The sequence below is a fragment of the Globicephala melas genome, chromosome 5, assembly GCF_963455315.2.
Source record: "Globicephala melas chromosome 5, mGloMel1.2, whole genome shotgun sequence".
In the NCBI taxonomy this organism is placed as follows: domain Eukaryota; kingdom Metazoa; phylum Chordata; class Mammalia; order Artiodactyla; family Delphinidae; genus Globicephala; species Globicephala melas.
Genome location: NC_083318.1, coordinates 124553778 through 124574536, shown reverse-complemented (window position 1 = coordinate 124574536; position 20759 = coordinate 124553778).

The following is a 20759-nucleotide window of genomic DNA, read 5'->3' as shown; positions in this document are numbered from 1 at the left end:
ATTGCTTATCCACAGCAGCATCCACAGTAACTGGGAACTCACTAAAAATGCAGAATCACAGACCCAATCCCAAAATTGCTGAATGAAAATTTCATTTTAATAAGTTCCCCATGTGATTTTTATACATATTAACACTTGAGAAGCAGTGCCTGAAAACATGAAAATTCTAAATAGTCTACCTAGCCCCTCTTTTATTGATTGTTTATAAAGGAAAATTAAATGTCCTCTCCCCTCCCACACAACATGAAAGCTACTGAGAGCAACAGCAAGAAATAGCAATATATCATTTAAAGAGACAGTGTTAAGTACAAATGAGAACTCACCAGGAAGACTGTATTCCATCAACAGTCATCATAGTGCTGTACTGCTTTATTTAAATATTACATGTAAAACTGGTTGTTAACTCTTTAAATTAGTATCAGTCAAGGGGATTATTTTGGGATAGATAGTGTAATTATACTCAATCCATATGAAGTGTTAATCAATACCAATTATGTCCTTTCTTCACATACAGAAAAATATCTACATAGCAAGGGTCACATTTTTTTAATTAGTATTAAATCGTTAAAATTATTTAAATGTTGGTTATTAAATAATTTTGAACTGCTCAGTTTTCCAGTAAGCTTAAGTATATATATTCCTATGCAATTAATCTACCCAGTTGGCAAAGTAAGGATTATTTCCTAATACAGTTTCGCATTTTGGGGACAATTTTCAAGATACCAACTAATTTTTATTTTGATGACTTTTCTAATAATTTGTTTTATACATTAACAAAAGCAGTTCCACCTGGAAGCATAAATTTAGTTAAGGACATTGAGAACTAGTTCAATCATGGTGGTATTCAAAAAAAATTAAATGGAAATGGTCTCAAGGTATTCCAGAAATTACGCCAAAATGAAGGTCATGTCCTTTTTAAATGGATTTAACAAGAGTTAACTCTGAATGTTACCACTTCCTATGCCTATAAAATTATGAGGCAAATATGACTTGTTTCAGGAAAATAGTCATATATTTTACATCAAATGTAAAAAGCACAGATATGTGCACACACATAAACACACACTCCTACATCAAAATACTCTCATCCACCCCAACTTTAAATAGTACTAAATTGACATATTGAATTTACTGTCTTCCTGTATTCCTTACACATATTATTTCTGATTTTCTCACTAGTATAAACAGTGTGTTAAATATCTATTGCTGCATAACAGATTATCCAAAAACTCAGCATCTTAAAACAACACACATTTATTATCTCACAGTTCCTGTGCATCCCCTTAGCTGGATCCTCCCATTCAGAGTCTCTTACAATGAGGCAATCAAGGTATTGGCTGGGGTTACAGTTACCTTAAGGTTCATCAGAGGAAAGATCCGCTCTCGAGCTCACTCACCTGTTGTTGGCAGGAGCCAGGTCCTCACAAGCTGGTGGACTGAGGAGGTCAGTTCCTCACTGGTTGTTGGTTGGAAGTCTCAATCAATTCTTTGCTATTTTAGTCTTTCCGCAAGGTAGCTTACACATGGCAGGTGGCTTCCATCTGAGCAAGCAAGTGTGAAGGCAAGAGAAAGTGAACAAGACAGAAGTCACAGTCCTTTTGTAACCTAATCTCAGAAGTGACATCAGGATTCCTTTTGCCCTATTCTATTCATCAATAGTGGGTCACTAGACTCAGCCCACACTGGAGTGAAAGGGATTACATGAAGGTGTAAACACTAGGAAGTGAGGTCTTAGGTTATCTTACAGGCTGCCTCCTACTCAGTGCACGTAATGCACTTAGCACTTAATAAATATTTTCCAAACAACTAAATGAATTTTTCTTATTATAAAAAGTCTCAGAAAATCAAAGGAGTTCAAATAATACCAAAATGAAATATGCTTTTATACTGAGGAATAACTCACTACTTCTTAAACCAACTGGATTGGTTCTAAGTAGCATAACCTTTGCTCTAATCACTTAATCTAGTAAAGAATTCAATATAATATATCTAGTTATCATTATTCATAACCTGGCTTAGTCTGCTGATTTGTCAAGAAGATAGTAAGCTGTTTATAAAGAGATCCACTTTTCAGGTAACTACAGATATCCTCGTTTAATATTACCATCACATTTTTATATGAAAGTATCGATGGCGGTCACTTTAATGCAGTGCTTCCTGAGCTGCTAGCTTGCTGGTAGCAACAAACCTTGAAATGAATGGCGATGTATATCCTCAGTATCAAAAGTTGTGCATGTGCACATATATATATTTGAACATGTTTATGCTAACTTTCAAATACAGACATTCCTATAAGCCTAAGTGTGTGTCTGAAAGACTATTTTTATAGGAAGTAATGCATTTATTATTGTTTTCTACTTAAATAGAATTTCCCTCAGCAATTTAAAAAATGCTGCTGCCAGATCCACTGTGTGCTTTTTTTCTGACAATAAGACTTAAAAATTAAGACTATATATGAAATCAGTTGTCCTTGAAGGAGAGGAACTGAGTCAATCTTTGCATGTTTAACTAGAATACCTTTGAAAACTAAGAACCTAGCCACTGAAATTACTTTTTGAACCCATAAGAAATTTAATTTGCTATAAAGCGCTTAGTAATAATACGGTTAACTTTGAGGGGAAGAAATGTAAATATCATCTGAAGAAGGAGATTCATTTTATATGTTCTTCTTTGTCAGTGACCAATATTACCCATCAAATTTTTACATGTTTTCACTGAAATGGAAGAGTGGCCAAATTCAAAAGGTAATGTTATGTGTCATTCATATCTCTAAGAATCCCGATGTTTATGTTTCTAATTCTAATATGCATAATTTCATTCTATTTTCTTGTTAGTTGCATATAAAATATTAGCATGTATCCCCTGGTCTTCTGGTTCCTGATTTGCCTCCATAAAATTTTGTTGGTGATCACTGTATGAGAATTGAGACTAAATGATCAAGTAATAGTAGTTAATGCTAAAACCGTAAAGACATTTGATTTTTATATGCCAAAATTTATATTGTATAGCTTTTTATATTTAGAATTTGCTTTTATTTACACACAGAAACTGTTCATTGTTGCCCCTATAATGGGTTGGTAGTGTCCCTCCCAAGAGAAATGCCCAAGTCCTAACCCCTTGTACCTGTGAATGTGACCTTATTTGAAAATAGGATATGTGCAGATGTAATTAAGTTAAGAATCTTGAGTTAGTATCTTCTTGGATTTAGCGGGGGGCTTAATCCAGTGACTGGTATCCTTATAAGAGAAAGGAGAGGGATATTTGAGACACACAGAGAGAGAGAGGGGAAGGCCACATGAAGACAGAAGCAGAGACTGGAGTGATAAACATCTATATGCCAAGGACTGCCTGTAGCCACCAGAAGCCAGCAGGGAGGCATGGACTGGATTACGCCTCAGATCCTTCAGAAGGTACCAACCCTGCCTATATTCTTATTTCAGTTATGTAGCCTCTAGAACTGGGAGAGAATAAATTTCTACTGTTTTAGCTGACCAAGTTTGCAGTTAATTTGTTATGGCACCCCTAGGAAAGCAACACAGCCTCACTTAACATACACTCTAAAACACAGAGATTCTTACTTACCCAAGATAAAAAATAATTAACTGAATTGATATAGGTGCCACTGGCTTAGAGAAAAGACAGAAATAGTCTTTCAATATTGCTGCATTTCTATTTCGCTTGGTACGCTATGGAATACTATAGTGTTTGGTCAAAGCAGTTATCATTAACTTTAAGCTGACTCTTTTGGAGACATCTCCTCAGGCAAGGGAAACAAAAACAAAAATAAACAAATGAGACTACATCAAACTAAAAAGCTTTCACACAGCAAAGGAAGCTACCAACAAAATGAAAACCCCACCTACTAAGCAGGAGAAGATATTTGCAAACAATATATCTGATAAGGGGTTAATATCCAAAATATACAGAGAACTCTTACAAGTCAACATCAAAAAACAAAACCAAACAACTTGATTAAAAAATGAGCGGAGGATCTGAATAGACATTTTCCCAAGGAAAACATACAGATGGACAATAGGCACATGAAAAGATGCTCAACATCACTAATCATCAGAGAAATGCAAATCAAAACTACAATGAGATATAACCTCATACCTGTCAGAATGGCTACTATCAGAGAGACAAATCACAAGTGTTGGCGAGGATGTGGAGAAAAGGGAACCCTTGTGCATTTTTGGTAGGGATGTAAAGTGGTGCTGCCACTATGGAAAACAGTATGAAAATTTCTCAAAAAATTAATAATAGAACTATCATATGATCCAGCAATTTCACTCATGGGTATTTATCTGAAGAAAATAAAAACACTAATTAGGAAAGATATATATACCCCAGTGTGCAACATTATTTACATAAGCCACGATATGGAATCAACCTAAATGCCCATCACTAGATGAATGGATAAAGAAGATGTGATATTTTATACATATATATATATATAAATATATATAATTCTCTATATATGTATATAGAATATATATACACATATAGGAATATTACTCAGCTAGAAAAAAGAATGAAACCTTACTATTTGTGACAACATAAATGGACATAAATGGTATTATGCTAAGTGAAATAAGTCAGACAGAGAAAGACACATACTGCACGATTTCAATTATATGTGGAATTGAAAATACAAAACAAGTGAACAAACATGGAATTTTTGGTAAAGTTAATAAATTTCCTTAAAATAAAAAAAGAGATCTGAAAGTGAATAAATATGACAATCTTAACCAATATTTTCTGTATCTTTCTTTAACAGTCAAAGAGTGACAAAAATCTAGTTAAGCTAAGTCTAAAGGAGTTGTATTAATAAGTAAAAATTTTAACAAATTGAGTAATAATGTATGGTAGCAATTTAATTACCAGGATTCCTTTGAGAGGAAACATTAGATTTGAAGACATATTTGTGACTGTCCTGCAGGCTGTTAGTGGAAGGAGGACTGGAGAGAAGTTTTTGCAAAACATCCTTCTAAGGATTCTTCTCTCTCATGCAAAGAGACCTGGAAACGTCACATTGTCACTTGCCAGAGTTGCCAAATATGTCTTTTTTCCAGTGAAGAAGAAGTTTATTCTGAAACAGATGTTAATGTTATACTTAGGAAATTCTATTCTACAAAGAGGTAAAATATTTTTTTCTTTAAAATGAACATTTTCTTCTAATTTCATGGTTATGTTTTTGGTGTTTTTGTTTGTTTGCTTTTTCATTTGAAATTTTAAAACCAACAAGATAAAAGTTGTGTATCTGTCATAGGTTGTTCTGAACTAATGCTTTTCAGAATGGTTGTGTTGGACAAAATTTAGGATACCCCCTATGTTTTTATTCTGTATAATCTCCTAATCTGGAATGTGGACTGGATCTGTGATTTGCTTGTTATTAATAAAACATGGCAAAGGTGCTGAGATGTCACTCCCATCATTACATTTACATATATATGTGTGTGTATATATATACATATGTATGTAAATATATACATATATGTATATTTATATCTGTATCTCCATCTATATCTCTTTATCCCTGTATAAAAACACACATACACACATATATATGCATATGAATATATTTTTGTACAGAAGCATGTAGTTCTCTGTAAAAGTATGCAAGCATACATTTGTATGCAAGCCTGTCAGGAAGACATCTCTCTCTTCCTGGTTTTGAAAAAATAAGCTGCCATCTTATGAGAGGGCCCTGTGTCCAGAAAATGCAAGCAACTTGTAGGAGCTGAAAGCAGTCCCAAGTCAAAGGCCATCAAGGAAGTGAGAACCTCAGTTCTATAACTGTAAGGAGACTTATGCTTTCAACAACCTGAAAGCATCTGGAAGTGAATCTTTCTCCAGTTCAGCCTCTGATGAGAATGCTGTCCTGGTTAACACCTGGATTGTAACCTATCCTTGACCCATGGAAACTGAGACAGTAAGCATGTTGTTTTAAGCTGCTCAATTTGTGGTAATTTGGCATGCTTCAGTATAACACTAATAGTCAATTAATTAAACAGAATTAATGATCAACCCATTCTTTTCTTCTTGATCTATATTGCTGGGTTTTAGTATGAATTAAACTATTTTATATACACTAGGATCTTTTTTCTGCTCTATTTGTTTCCATTTTCATCTGTCAACCTGTTGTAGTGATAGCTTGTTCAGAAATCAGCCCCCTTCCTGCTCTAGAGTTGGAAAATTTTACATGGTGATAAGGTTTTTGTTTTGATTTGATTTGGTTTCTAGTATAATTCATATTCATTCCTGTTAACTGCTATTTGATGATTCACATAAGCAACTCGTTAGCATATACATGCATTACATCAATGAGAAAATTTATTTTGCAATTGTGTTACAAGTTAATTTTTTAATAAAAAAGTTAAGCTGGCAATTGACTGTAATCAGAGGAGTGACTGCCATAATGAGAAAACTACCATCATGTTAAACGTTTTGGCATCATCAGGCTACAGGGCTTTGGACATGCAAGTCAATCTCTTGGAGCTCTGTTCCCATATCTCTGAAATGACCATCACTAGAGTGCTTACTCATATGACAGATGAAATAAATGAATGAGATGGTATATATTTTACCACTTATAAAAACACATGGTATATAATTTGTGCTCAGTAAATAAATCTGCTAACCTATTTACTATTATTAATACAACTATTAATATAAGAAGGCATTTTCAGTACCAATGATTCTTAACCAGGGGTGATTTGTCCCCCAGGGGACATTGGGCCAGGTCTGGAAAGATACTTGGTTATCACGACCAGGTTGGTGGGTGAGGGGATTCTACTGGCATCTTAGTGGGTGGTGGAGAGGAATGATGTCCTTAACAATGCCTATGACAGTCTTCCATAAGGAAAAGTCATCCATCCCCAAATGACAATACTGCTGAAGTAGAGAAACTGCCATAATTCTGTTTGTTCATAGAACTTTCTCCTCCAGCAGTGATGATGTTTTCATTTAAAAGATCACACTATCAAAAGCACTTGAATTTTTCTTTATGTGCGTTAAAGTCGTGCTTATGTTTCTGCAAGTTAATTGACAGAACAAAACGAATGACACTATTGTATAAAATATTAGGTATAGGAAAAAAAACCTGAAAAAGTAACTTCTTATGCTATGATGGCTCTTTTCTTATAAGATACATTATTCACTATTAACCAAATCATGATGCTTTTGGCCTTTAGGACATATTTATTTTAAAAGTCATATTAAATACCAGTCATTATTAGTAAGTTATTTAGGGATGTATACAAGTATACTTAGTGTAATTAAAACCCAGAAAAATGTTATGTTTAAAACAAATAAGTTGCATCAGCTTCTTATTGCATTTAGGGTTAATTTTTTTCAGCAATGACAAGTTGAAGAGTTGTTGGGTTTAGCAGTTGTGCTTAGTCAGTACAATTAATCATCATTAGTTCACACTTTATAATGATCAATCACACTCAATTTTATGACCAGAGCTGATCACCAAAGAATGTATTAGTAATCATCCAGAAATTAAAGAAAATAGGGTGTTAGCTCTCATTTTAAGTAACTAAAATTTTCCATTACTAACAATTATTTGAATATTTGGGGTATTTTTCAGTTTGAATTAATGTTGATTGACAGAAGCAGTTATATTTAAACACTGTATCTGCAAATTAACCAGATGTCCTATACTAATCTAGGTATTGCCTTGGAATTTTTACTTTTTCATCTATTTAATTAAACAATATATATATATATAAACCTCATATGCACATATATAAAAACACACATTATACACCTTATATATATATACACACACATGTATTTTTCCCAACAGGTTTAATCAAATGCCACTTTCTCAGTGAAGTCTTTCTTGATAAGTCTCTTAAAACAACAGTTCTTGGGCTTCGCTGGTGGCGCAGTGGTTGAGAGTCTGCCTGCCGACGCAGGAGACGCGGGTTTGTGTCCCTGTCCGGGAAGATCCCACATGCTGCGGAGCGGCTGGGCCCGTGAGCCATCGCCGAGGAGCCTGCGCATCCGGACCCTGCGCTCCGCAACGGGAGAGGCCACAACAGTGAGAGGCCTGTGTACCGCAAAAAAAACACACACACGAAAAAACAACAACAGTTCTCCATACACACTTTCCCTTATATTTCTTCCTTGTTCTATTTTACTCCATGACGGGAATAATTATCTAATGTCTTATCTCAGTATTTGTGGGGGATTGGTTCCAGGAACCTCTGCAGATACCAAAATCTGCCTATGCTCAAGTCCCTTATATAAAATGGCATAGTACAGTCAGCCCACTCTACCTGCACAAGCAAAATCCGCAGGTATTAAAAACAGACTGTATTTCATTCATTTATATTTATTTTATTTTTTAACATTTTATTGGGGTATAATTGCTTTACTTTGTTGTGTTAGCTTCTGCTATATAACGAAGTGAATCAGCTATACGTATACTTATATCCCCATATGCCCTCCCTCTTGCGTCTCCCTCCCGCACTCCCTATCGCACCCCTCTAGGAGGTCACAAAGCACCGAGCTGATCTCCCTGTGCTATGCGGCTTCTTCCCACTACCTATTTTATATTTGGTAGTGTATATATATCAACACCACTCTCTCACTTCGTCCCAGCTTATCCTTCCCCTTCCCTGTACCCTTAAGTCCACTCTCTACATCTGCGTCTTTATTCCTGTCCTGCCCCTAGGTTCTTCAGAACCATTTTTTTTTTTTTTTACATTCCATATATATGTGTTAGCATACTGTATTTCTTTTCTTCTTTCTGACTTACTTCACTTTGTATGACAGACTCTAGGTCCATCCACCTCACTAAAAATAACAAGTTCATTTCTTTTTATGGTTAATATTCCATTGTACGTATTTGCTACATCTTCTTTATCCATTCATTTGTCGATGGACACTTAGGTTGATTCCATGTCCTGGCTATTGTAAATAGAGTTGCAATGAATATTGTACTACATGACTCTTTTGGAATTATGGTTTTCTCAGGGTATATGCCCAGTAGTGGGATTGCTGGGTCGTATAGTAGTTCTATTTTTAGTGTTTTAAGGAACCTACATACTGTTCTCCATAGTGGGTATATCAATTTACATTCCCACCAACAGTGAAGGAAGGCTCCGTTTTCTCCACACCCTGTCCAGCATTTGTTGTTTATAGATTTTCTGATGGTGGCCATTCTGACTGGTGTGAGGTGATACCTCATTGTACTTTTGATTTGTATTTCTCTGATGATTAGTGATGTTGGGCATCCTTTCATGTGTTTGTTGGCAATCTGTACATCTTCTTTGAAGAAATGTCTATTTAGGACCATTTTTGGATTGGGCTGTTTGTTTTTTTGATATTGAGCTGCATGAGCTGCTTGTATATTTTGGAGATGAATCCTTTGTCAGTTGCTTCGTTTGCAAATATTTTCTTCCAAAATATTTTCTCCCACATTTTGTCTTCTGGTTTCCTTTGCTGTGCAAAATCTTTAAAGTTTCATTAGGTCCCATTTGTTTATTTTTCTTTTTATTTCCATTTCTTAGGAGGTGGGTCAAAAAGGATCTTGCTGTGATTCATGTCATAGAGTGTTCTGCCTAGGTTTTCCTCTAAGAGTTTTATAGTGTCTGACCTTACATTTAGGTCTTTAATCCATTTTGAGTTTATTTTTGTGTATGGTGTTAGAAAGTGTTTAATTTCATTCTTTTACATGTAGCTGTCCAGTTTTCCCAGCATCACTTATAGAAAAGGCTGTCTTTTCTCCATTGTATGTTCCTGCCTCCTTTATCAAAGACAAGGGAACCATATGTGTGTGGGTTTATATCTGGGCTTTCTATCCTGCTCCATTGATCTATCATTCTGTTTTTCTGCCAGCACCATACTGTCTTGATTATTATACATTTGTAGTATAGTCTGAAGTCAGGTAGCCTGATTCCTCCAGCTCCATTTTTCTTTCTCAAGATTGCTTTGGCTATTCGCTGTCTTTTGTTATTTCCATACAAATGGTGAAATTTTTTGTTATAGTTCTGAAAAATGTCATTGGTAGTTTGATAGGGATTGCATTGAATCTGTAGATTGCTTTGGATACTATAGTCATTTTCACAATTTTGATTCTTCCAATCCAAGAACATGGTATAAATCTCCATGTGTTTGTATCATTTTTAATTTCTTTCATCAGTGTATTATAATTTTCTGAGTACAATTCTTTTGCCTCCTTTGGTAAGTTTAACCCTGGGTATTTTATTCTTTTTATTGCAATGGTAAATAGGAGTGTTTCCTTAATTTCCCTTTCAGATTTTTCATCATTAGTGTGTAGGAATGGAGAGATTTATATGCATTAATTTTGTATGCTGCTACTTTACCATGTTCATTGCTTAGCTCTGTTAGTTTTCTGTTAGCATCTTTAGGATTCTCTATGTATAGTATCATGTCATCTGCAAACAGTGACAGTTTTACTTCTTTTCCGATTTGGATTCCTTCTATTAATTTTTCTTCTCTGATTGCTGTGACTAAAACTTCCAGAAGTATGTTGAATAACAGTGGTGAGAGTGGGCAACCTTGTCTTGTTCCTGATCTTAGTGGAAATGCTTTCAATTTTTCACCATTGAGAATGATGTTGGCTGTGCGTTTGTCATATATGGTCTTTATTATGTTGAGGTAAGTTCCCTCTATGCCTACTTTCTGGAGAGTTTTTATCATAAATCGGTGTTGAATTTTGTTGAAAGCTTTTTCTCCATCTATTGAGATTATAATATGGTTTTTATCATTCAATTTGTTGATATGGTGTATCACATTGATTGATTTGCGTATATTGAAGGATTCCTGGGATAAACCCCACTTGATCGTGGTGTACGATCCTTTTAATGTGCTGTTGGATTCTGTTTGCTAGTATTTTGTTGAGAATTTTTGCATCTATGATCATAAGTGATATTGGTCAGTAGTTTTCTTTCTTTGTGACATCTTTGCCTGGTTTTGGTATCAGGGTGATGGTGGCCTCGTAAAATGAGTTTGGTAGTATTCCTCCCTCTGCTATATTTTGAAAGAGTTTGAGAAGGATAAATGTTAGCTCTTCTCTAAATGTCTGACAGATTTCGCTTGTGAAGCCATGTGGTCCTCGGCTTTTGTGTGCTGGAAGATTTTTGATCACGGTCTCAATTCCAGTGCTTGTGATTGGTCTGTTTATATTATCTATTTCTTCCTGGCTCAGTCATGCTTTTTTAAGAATTTGTCCATTTCTTCCAGGTTGTCCATTTTATTGGCATATAGTTGTTTGTAGCAGTCTCTGGTGATCCTTTATATTTCTACAGTGTCAGTTATTACTTCTCCTTTTTCATTTCTAATTCTATTGATTTGAGTCTTCTCCCTTTTTTTCTTGATGAGTCTGGCTACTGGATTCTCAATTTCATTCATCTTCCAAAAGAACCAGCTTTTAGTTTTATTGATCTTTGCTACTGTCTCCTTCATTACTTTTTCATTTATTTCTTATCAGATCTTTATGATTACCTTCCTTCTGATAACTTTGGGGTTTTTTGGTTCTTCTTTCTCTAATTTCTTTAGGTTGTTCATTTGAGATTTTTCTTGTTTCCTGAGGTAGGATTGTATTGCTATACACTTCCCTCTTAGAACTGCTTTTCCTGCATCCCATAGGTTTTGGGCCATCGTGTTTTCATTGTCATTTTTTTCTTGATATTTTTTTGATTTCCTGTTTGATTTCTTCAGTGATCTCTTGGTTATTTAGTAGTGTATTGTTTAGCCTCCATGTGTATTTATTTTCTACCAACTTTTTCCTGTAATTGATATCTAGTCTCATAGCGTTGTGGTCAGAAGAGTTACTTGACAAGATTTCAATTTTCTTAAATTTACCAAGGCTTGATTTGTGACCCAAGATATGATCTATCGTGGAGAATGTTCCATGAGCACTTGAGAAGAACGTGGATTCTGTTGTTTTTTGGATGGAATGTCCTATAACTATCAATTAAGTGCATCTTATTTAATGTATCATTTAAAGCTTGTGTTCCCTTACTTATTTTCTTTTGGATAATCTGTCCATTCATGAAGCTCGGGTTTAAAGTCCCCTACTGTGATTGAGTTACTGACGATTTCCCCATTTATATCCGTTACCGTTTGCCTTATGTACTGAGATGCTCCTATGTTGGGTGCATAAATATTTACAATTGTTGTATCTTCTTCTTGGATTGATCCCCTTATCATTGTGTAGTGTCCTTTTTTGTCTCTTGTAATACTCTTTATTTTAAAGTCTATTTTTTCTGATGTGTCAATTGCTACTCCAGCTTTCTTTTGATTTCCATTGGTATAGAATATCTTTTTCAATCTCCTGACTTTCTGTCTGTATGTGTCCCTAGGTCTGAAGTGGGCCTCTTGTAGACAGCATATATATGGGTCTTGATTTTGAATCCATGCAGCCAGTCTATGTCTTTTGTTTGGAGCATTTAATCCATTTACATTTAAGTTAACTATTGATGTGTATGTTCCTATTACCATTTTCTTAATTGTTTTGGGTTTGTTATTGTAGGTCTTTTCCTCCTCTTGTGTTTCCTGCCTAGAGAAGTTCCTTTAGCATTTGTTTTAATGCTGGTTTGGTGGTGCTGAACTCTCTCAGCTTTTGCTTGTCTGTAAAGGTTTTAATTTCTCCATCAAATCTGAATGAGATCCTTGCTGGGTAGAGTAATCTTGTTTGTAGGTTTTTCTCCTTCATCACTTTAAATATGTCCTGCCACTCCCTTCTGGCTTGCAGAGTTTCTGCTTAAAGATCAGCTTAAAGATCAGCTTCATAACTTTATGAAGATTCCCTTGTATATTATTTGCTGTGTTTCCCTTGCTGCCTTTAATATTCTTTCTTTGTGTTTAATTTTTGATAGTTTGTTTAATATGTGTCTTGGCATGTTTCTCATTGGATTTATCCTGTATGGGACTCTCTGCGCTTCCTGGACTTGATTGACTACTTCCTTTCCCATATTATGTAGGTTTTCAACTATAATCTCTTCAATTTTTTTCTCATTCCCTTTCTTTTTCTCTTCTTCTTCTGGAACCCCTATAATTCGAATGTTGGTGCATTTAATTTTGTCCCAGAGATCTCTGAGACTGTCCTCAATGCTTTTCATTCTTTTTTTCTTAATTCTGCTCTGAAGTAGTTATTTCCAGTATTTTATCTTCCAGGTCACTTATCCGTTCTTCTGCCTCAGTTATTCTTCTATTGATTCCTTCTAGAGAATTTTTAATTTGATTTATTGTATTGTCCATCATTGTTTGTTTGCTCTTTAGTTCTTCTAGGTCCTTATTAAGCATTTCTTTTATTTTCTCCATTCTATTTCCAAGATTTTGTATCATCTTTACTATCATTACTCTGAATTCTTTTTCAGGTAGACTGCCTACTTCCTCTTCATTTGTTTGGTCTGGTGGATTTTTACCTTGCTCTTTCATCTGCTGCATAATTCTGTGTCTTCTCATTTTGCTTAACTTATTGTGTTTGGAGTCTCCTTTTTGCAGGCTGCAGGTTCATATTTCCCATTGTTTTTGGTGTCTGTGCCCAGTGGGTAAGCTTGGTCCAGTGGGTTGTGTAGGTTTCCTTGTGGAGGGAACTGGTGCCTGTGTTCTGGTGGATGCAACTGGATCTTATCTTTCTGGTGGGCAGGACCATGTCCGGTGGTGTGTTTTGGGGTGTCTGTGAACTTAATTATGATTTTAGGCAGCCTCTCTGCTAATGCGTGGGGTTGTGTTCCTGTCTTACTAGTTGTTTGGCATGGGGTGTCCAGAACTGGAGCTTTCTGGTCATTGAGTGGAGCTGGGTCCTAGCGTTGAAATGGAGAACTCTGGGAGAGCTCTCACCGATTAACATTACATGGGGCTGGGAAGTCTCTGGTGGTCCAGTGTCACCAACTCGTCTCTCTCACCTCAGAGGCTCAGGCCTGGCCAGAGCACCAAGACTCTGTCAGCCACATGGCTTTTAGGAAGTCTGAGGTCTTCTGCCAGTGTTCAGTAGTTGTTGTTCCACATGTAGATGTATTTTTGATGTATTTGGGGGGAGGAAGTTGATTTCCACGTCTTACCCCTCCACCATCTTGAAGGTCCTCTCTCTTCACACCTTTTAAAATGAAGCTGAGGAATAGTACCCACCACCTGGCATTATGTCAGTAAAATCTAGGAGTTCTTTTTCAGTTTTGAAGTGTTCCATACTCCCAGATCAGTCAAGGAAAAGTTGAGGGCAGATTAAGGGTAATCTTCCATTTCTACTGTTGCTAGAGGATCCACGTTTCATCTGGAAAGGACATAAATCTGGCAATCTCACTTCAGGCCTAGCCCATCCACCTTTTTTCCCTTTGTGCTGCTTAGTCTGTTTCCCTTGCTCATAGCAGACCTGTGCAGAGGCCTTGCCCCCATCCCTTCAGACCAGAGTTCCTCGTGAAACGGCTGAGCTGACACCTCAGCTCAGGACATGGGCTGAAGCTCCCTACAGGACAAACTATGTGCAAAGTTAGGAGGCACTGACTACAAGATAAATGAGCAATTCATTCATTTAACAATTATTGATTGAGCTCCTGCTATGCACCAGATATGGCTCAAGGCAAAGCAAACAAAAAATCCCACCCTAATGGAGCTTGGGAGGAATAAGTAAGATTTACTGAAGAGGGAAAAACTGAAGTTATGATACTGTAAGGGCAAATTTATAATAAAGAATAAGGTAAGCAGAGGAACAGAAGTGGAGACAAGCAGGATAGTTTCTGAGAAAGACTTAGGTACTTCGTGTAGGCTGGAATGTAAGTGACCAGTGGGAGATAATTACAGAGAGGTAGGTGGGATTCACACTATGGAGGACCTCAAATGCCAAGTCTGAGGACTTTGTACTTAATTTGCTAATCATGAAGAGTCAGTGGAGGCTTGTGAATAGGCAAATAGTGCTTAGAGGTCTGAATGAAACAAATAAAAAGAGTACACTATTATATGTTGATATTATTTTAAAATATTAATTTGCCTACACTTTGTTTTCATCTCAAAAGCCCTACAGCAGATGAAAACTTGTCTCTTTGCAAGCTACTAAGGAGAAGAAGAAAAAACGGTGAGAAAATAATCTTAGTATCTATGACTCTAACAGTTTGTGAGTTTCTTCAGTTTCTTCCTTCCTTTCTTCTCTTGTTCCCTCCCTCCCTTCCCTCCTTCCTTCCTTCCTTCCGTTTGCAAGAAAGATTAATGTAGGCAAAGAAAATGCAACATTTTTGTATAGAGAGCTAGACCCTGTACAAGTTAATAGCTTGTGGTTGAGATCTTTGACTTATGAAAGAAACAAATGGCTCTCTCAGAAGGTGTAGAATGTACCCAGATCAACACAATGCCCAGTCCCCGCACCATGATAAACAGCAATATATTTCGGCATCTAATATTTATATTCACTTCAATTTGCTTGCTAATTTTTCATTGTCAGTGCCCAGAAAGATGAAAGAAATTAGTTTCATTACTAATGAGTTTTAAATACAGACAAGCTTGGGGAGGGATGAAATCAGACAGATGCCTGTGCTCCAAAATGAATGTTATATCCAACTAGTGCCTGTTAAAGAACGGTAATTAAAGTGGTGCTTTGGATGATGTCCTTACAAGTCATCTTGAATTTGCCATTTACTTATATCCATGTATGTTAAAACGTCCTTACTATAAAGCTTACACCAGAAAAATCAAATAGATAATTTTGAGGGCTATCACCTTTGACTTTTGCTCAAACATTCACATAGAGAATTTGAACAGCAGATTCCTTTTGAGTAAAGGTCTGAAACCTTTGCATGTGACTCAACTTGCTACTCTAATGTACTACTCATTAATTTACGGAGCTTTCTTGGGAGATAAGCTTCAAAATGAAAACAGTAGATGTTCTTGTTTCCAAGAATCTCCTAGTAATTCATTACTAGCATCTCCTAGTAATTAATTTTGTCCAGACAGCTTTACAGAGTTCTTTCCCCTAGTTACCTTTGTGACCCTTGCTTGCGCAGAATAAAATGAGGTAAAGTTCAAGTTTAAAAACTTTTCATCTATACATAATAAAATAATACTTTAATACAATGAATTCCTAGCAATGCTAATCAACTTCTGGAAAACCATCAGGCTAAAATAATCATTTGCTCTATATTATCATTCTGGCCTTTTTGTGACTGAGCCCCTACAAGTAAATGATGTGGTATTTCCTTCACTAAAAAGAATTTTTTTTTTTTTACCATTTCCATGAAACATACATTAAGTTGTTTTGGAAGTCACCACTAATAACCTTGCCCTTTAGACCTCAGCTTGCAGAGATAATGAGTCGGGGTTTGCTGAAAATTTCATCTTTGTTTCAGGTCAGGGTATTGAATGACCCAGTTCAGTAAAACATACTGCTATTTCTTTATTCTCATCACAATTGGGAAGTAAAATTTCATTAGCTGACTGACAGGAGAATTCCAAATGGTTAATTGAAATATGACACATCATTTGGGAAGCTTTTCTGCTTTTCTAGCACTTTCAAGTTGTGAGGCAGACCAGAAGTCAGGAAAGTTCCAGTAGTTCTTCAGTAAGAAGTTCATTTAGCCATTAGTAAATGCTATTTCTAAAAACTAAATCTAAATTCATTGCATTCCTGAAAGTTTTCTCAAAATGTTCCTTTAACTCTAAATACAGATAGAGGCAAGAGGGATTAGATCCTTAATCTAATTTTTGTTTTTAATTATAAATTTAGTTTATTGAAACAGTTATAACTAAAATACAAATATCTTACTTTAAATACTGGGGAATATTATAAAATCTAATATCTCCTATCTAGATGCTAATTTTGTCATGATTGTTGTGTGTAGTAATTCCAATGATTAGTTAAATCAATACCAATCAATATATGACTTTGGTAAAACTGAATGGATTTATTCAACTTCATATTAGTTAGTGTTCCTTGCTATACTGGGCAATGCAAAAAACACAGAAAAATAATACATGGGGCCCACCTTTAAACTCAAGAGATAGGAAAACAGTCAATAATTATAATACTGTATTAAAGACCCTAACAGAAATAATCAGTACATATGTATACATATATTACTATATATATAATTGGAGAGCACTTATAACTCTAAGATTCATCAGATATTTTCTTCATGCTGTTTTGCTTTCACTAAAGGCATGAGTATTCATGTATAATTTTCAGCATGCTTGAATTTTCAGAAGTATGCCTGAATTTCACACATCTTATACTTCAATATAAGCATTCAAACTCTTCCAAACTCTTGATAATCTCTCTCACAAAGAGTGGTGTCTTCACATAAAATACCATAGTTTTGCCTGGGAAGACTTGGAGTGAGACTATCATATGCCTGTCTCCAGCCCCCTCACAGAAAGCTAAGACACACAATTTGCAATAGGCATGTCCTGATGATGAGCAATTTTATATGATTCCACAGTCTCAAATCATACCATAAAAAGATTGACCTGAGGTTATCCTGAGGTCTCTCTGGCTGGGCCTGGTTGTATAAAGGTAGTGCCTTTGGTCAGTTCATTTGGCTGATAACTTTTCTCCTTGGCTGCCTTCCATAATGGTGGCTCAGTGGATGGGGACATTGTTTCCTGCTCTGCTGGTAGGCACTCACCTCTCTTCTTCAGGTCAGAGTGCTCTTCTGGAACACTGACTCCTGTGTATCAAGGAGACATCTCCTCATCTGGAAAAAGTCCTTAAACTGACTCACTGCAATAGTCATTTTTCCAAGCTCTCCTGGAAATGCCTGCTGTCTAAAGTTCCTCTACTATATGATTAAATTACATCAGAGGAACTGTTCTACTTTCTAGAGAAGTCCATCTTTCTCTACTTTGCCATTCATAAACAAAAGCATATAAGCACTCTCGCTTCTGTTGCTTGAGATCACTAGTGAAAGAGTTTTCCCTTGATTTCTTTATGTGCAAAAGGAAATATTTCTAAGTAATACCCATATTTTATATTATCCAGCTAAAAGAACTATACAAAAGCCCACGGATATGAATATTCTTGGACTTGAGCATATTGTCTCACCTCTGAAGCTCTACACAGTCAGTTCCCTGAGTGAAGACCCCCTTCCCTGCTTCTCCTAGGGCTTAATTCTTCAGCCCTTGCTTAAATATACCGTTCTCCAGATTTCTCAGATACAGGAAAATCTATTAGATGTTCTTGCTTTGTGCATTCACATCCATTTTATTTTTATTACCACTACCCTCAAAACTTTTATTGTAATTACATTTTTTTCCTTTGTAAAACTGACGAAAACAGGGACTTAATCAAATGTGTTCACCACTGTAGCCACATATTGGGTACAAATATTTTTTGAATAAATAATGACTAGATCAGTAAATCTAATGATAATAGCACTATATCATTCATACGGAGTTATATTCAAAGATAATAGAAAAACGTAAAAATCACTTTATAGAAATAAAAAATTAAAAAGTAAAGAAAGAGGTGCATAAAATATGAACTTATTCTCAAATAGTTCAGAAAAAATAGTAATAATATGTATATAGAGAGACTAGAAAAGCCATTTTAGCAAATTTAGCTAATTGATGAAAGTAGGGAAAGAATACAAGGGGTTTCTTTTAAAAATTCTTGCAGGAGAAGCAGAGGAAGATGGAGGAAGAGTAAGACGTGGAGATCACCTTCCTCCCCACAAATACATCAGAAATACATCTACATGTGGAACAACTCCTACAGAACACCCACTGAACGCTGGCAGAAGACCTCAGACCTCCCAAAAGGCAAGAAACTCCCCATGTACCTGGGTAGGGCAAAAAAAAAAAAGAAACAACAGAGACAAAAGAATAGGGACGTGACCTGCACCAGTGGGAGGGAGCCGTGAAGGAGGAAAGGTTTCCACACACCAGGAAGGCCTTTCGCAGACGGAGGATGTGGGTGCTGGTGGTGGGGGGTAAGCTTCAGAGACACGGAGGAGAGCGCACCCACAGGGGTGCGGAGCGCAAAGCTGAGAGATTCCCGCACAGAGGATTGGTGCCGACCAGTACTCACCAGCCCGAGAGGCTTGTCTGCTCCCCCGCCGGGGTGGGTGGGGCTGGGAGCTGAGGCTTAGGCTTCAGTCGGATCCAGGGGAGAGGACTGGGGTTGGCGGAGTGAAAACAGACTGAAGCGGGCTAGTGCGCCACGGCTAGCTGGGAGGGAGTCCGGGGAAACGCCTGGACCTGCCGAAGAGGCAAGAGACTTTTTCTTCCCTCTTTGTTTCCTGGTGCGCGAGGAGAGGGGATTAAGAGTGCTGCTTAAAGGAGCTCCAGAGACGGGCGCGAGCTGCGGCTATCAGCGCGGACCCCAGAGTCGGGCATGAGACGCTAAGGCTGCTGCTGCCACCACCAAGAAGCCTATGTGTGAGCACAGGTCATTATCCACACCGCCCCTCCCAGGAGCCTGCGCAGCCAGCCACTGCCAGGGTCCCGGGATCCAGGGACAACTTCCCTGGGAGAACGCACGGCACGCCTCATGCTGGTGCAACGTCATGCCGCCTCTGCCGCGCAGGCTCGCCCCACATCCGTACCCATCCCTCCCTGCTTTCCTGAGTGAGCCAGAGTCCCCGAATCAGTGGCTCCTTCAACCTCATCCTGTCTGAGTGAAGAACAGATGCCCTCAGGCGACCTACACGCAGAGGCGAGGCCAAATCCAAAGCTGAACCCGGGAAGCTGTGCGAGCAAAGAAGAAAAAGGGAAATTTCTCCCAGCAGCCTCAGAAGCAGCGGATTAAAGCTCCACCTTTCACTAAAGCTCCACAATCAACTTGATGTACCCTGCATCTGTGGAATGCCTGAATAGACAACGAATTATCCCAAATTGAGAAGGTGAACTTTGGGAGCAAGATATATTATTTTTTTCCCCTTTTCCTCTTTTTGTGAGTGTATATGTGTATACTTCTATGCGAGATTTTGCCTGTATATCTTTGCTTTCACCATTTGTCCTAGGATTCTGTCAGTCCAGTTTTTTTTCTTTTTTACTTAAAAAAATTTTATTCTTAGTAATTATTTATTTTAATTACTATATTTTATCTTTATTTTATTTTATCCTCTTTCTTTCCTTTTTTTTTCTTCCTTCCTTCCTTCCTTTCTTTCCTTTCTTTCTTTCTTTCTTATTTTTTCTCCCTTTTATTCTAAGCCATGTGGCTGACAGGCTTTTGGTGCTACAGCTAGGAGTCAGTGCTGTGCCTCTGAGGTGGGACAGCCAACTTCAGGACACTGAGACACAAGAGACCTCCCAGCCCCACGTAATATCAAATGGAAAAAATCTCCCAGAGATCTGCATCTCAACACCAAGACCCAACTTCACTCAACGACCAGCAGGCTACAGTGCTGGACACCCTATGCCAAACAACTAGCAAGACAAGAACACTGCCCCATCCATTAGCAAAGAGGCTGCTTAAAATCATAATAAGGCCACAGACACCCCAAAACACACCACCAGACGTGGACCTGCCCATCAGAAAGACAAGATCCAGCCTCATCCACCAGAACACAGGCACTACTCCCCTGCACCTGGAAGCCTACACAAGCCACTGAACCAACCTTAGCCACTGGGGACAGACATCAAAATCAACAGGAACTACGAACCTGCAGCCTGTGAAAAGAAGACCCCAAATACAGTAAGATAAGCAAAATGAGTAGACAGAAAAACACAGAGCAGATGAAGAAGCAAGGTAAAAACCCATCAGGTCTAACAAATGAAGAGGAAATAGGCAGTCTACCTGAAAAAGAATTCAGAGTAATGATAAAAAAGATGATCCAAAATCTAGGAAAAAGAAT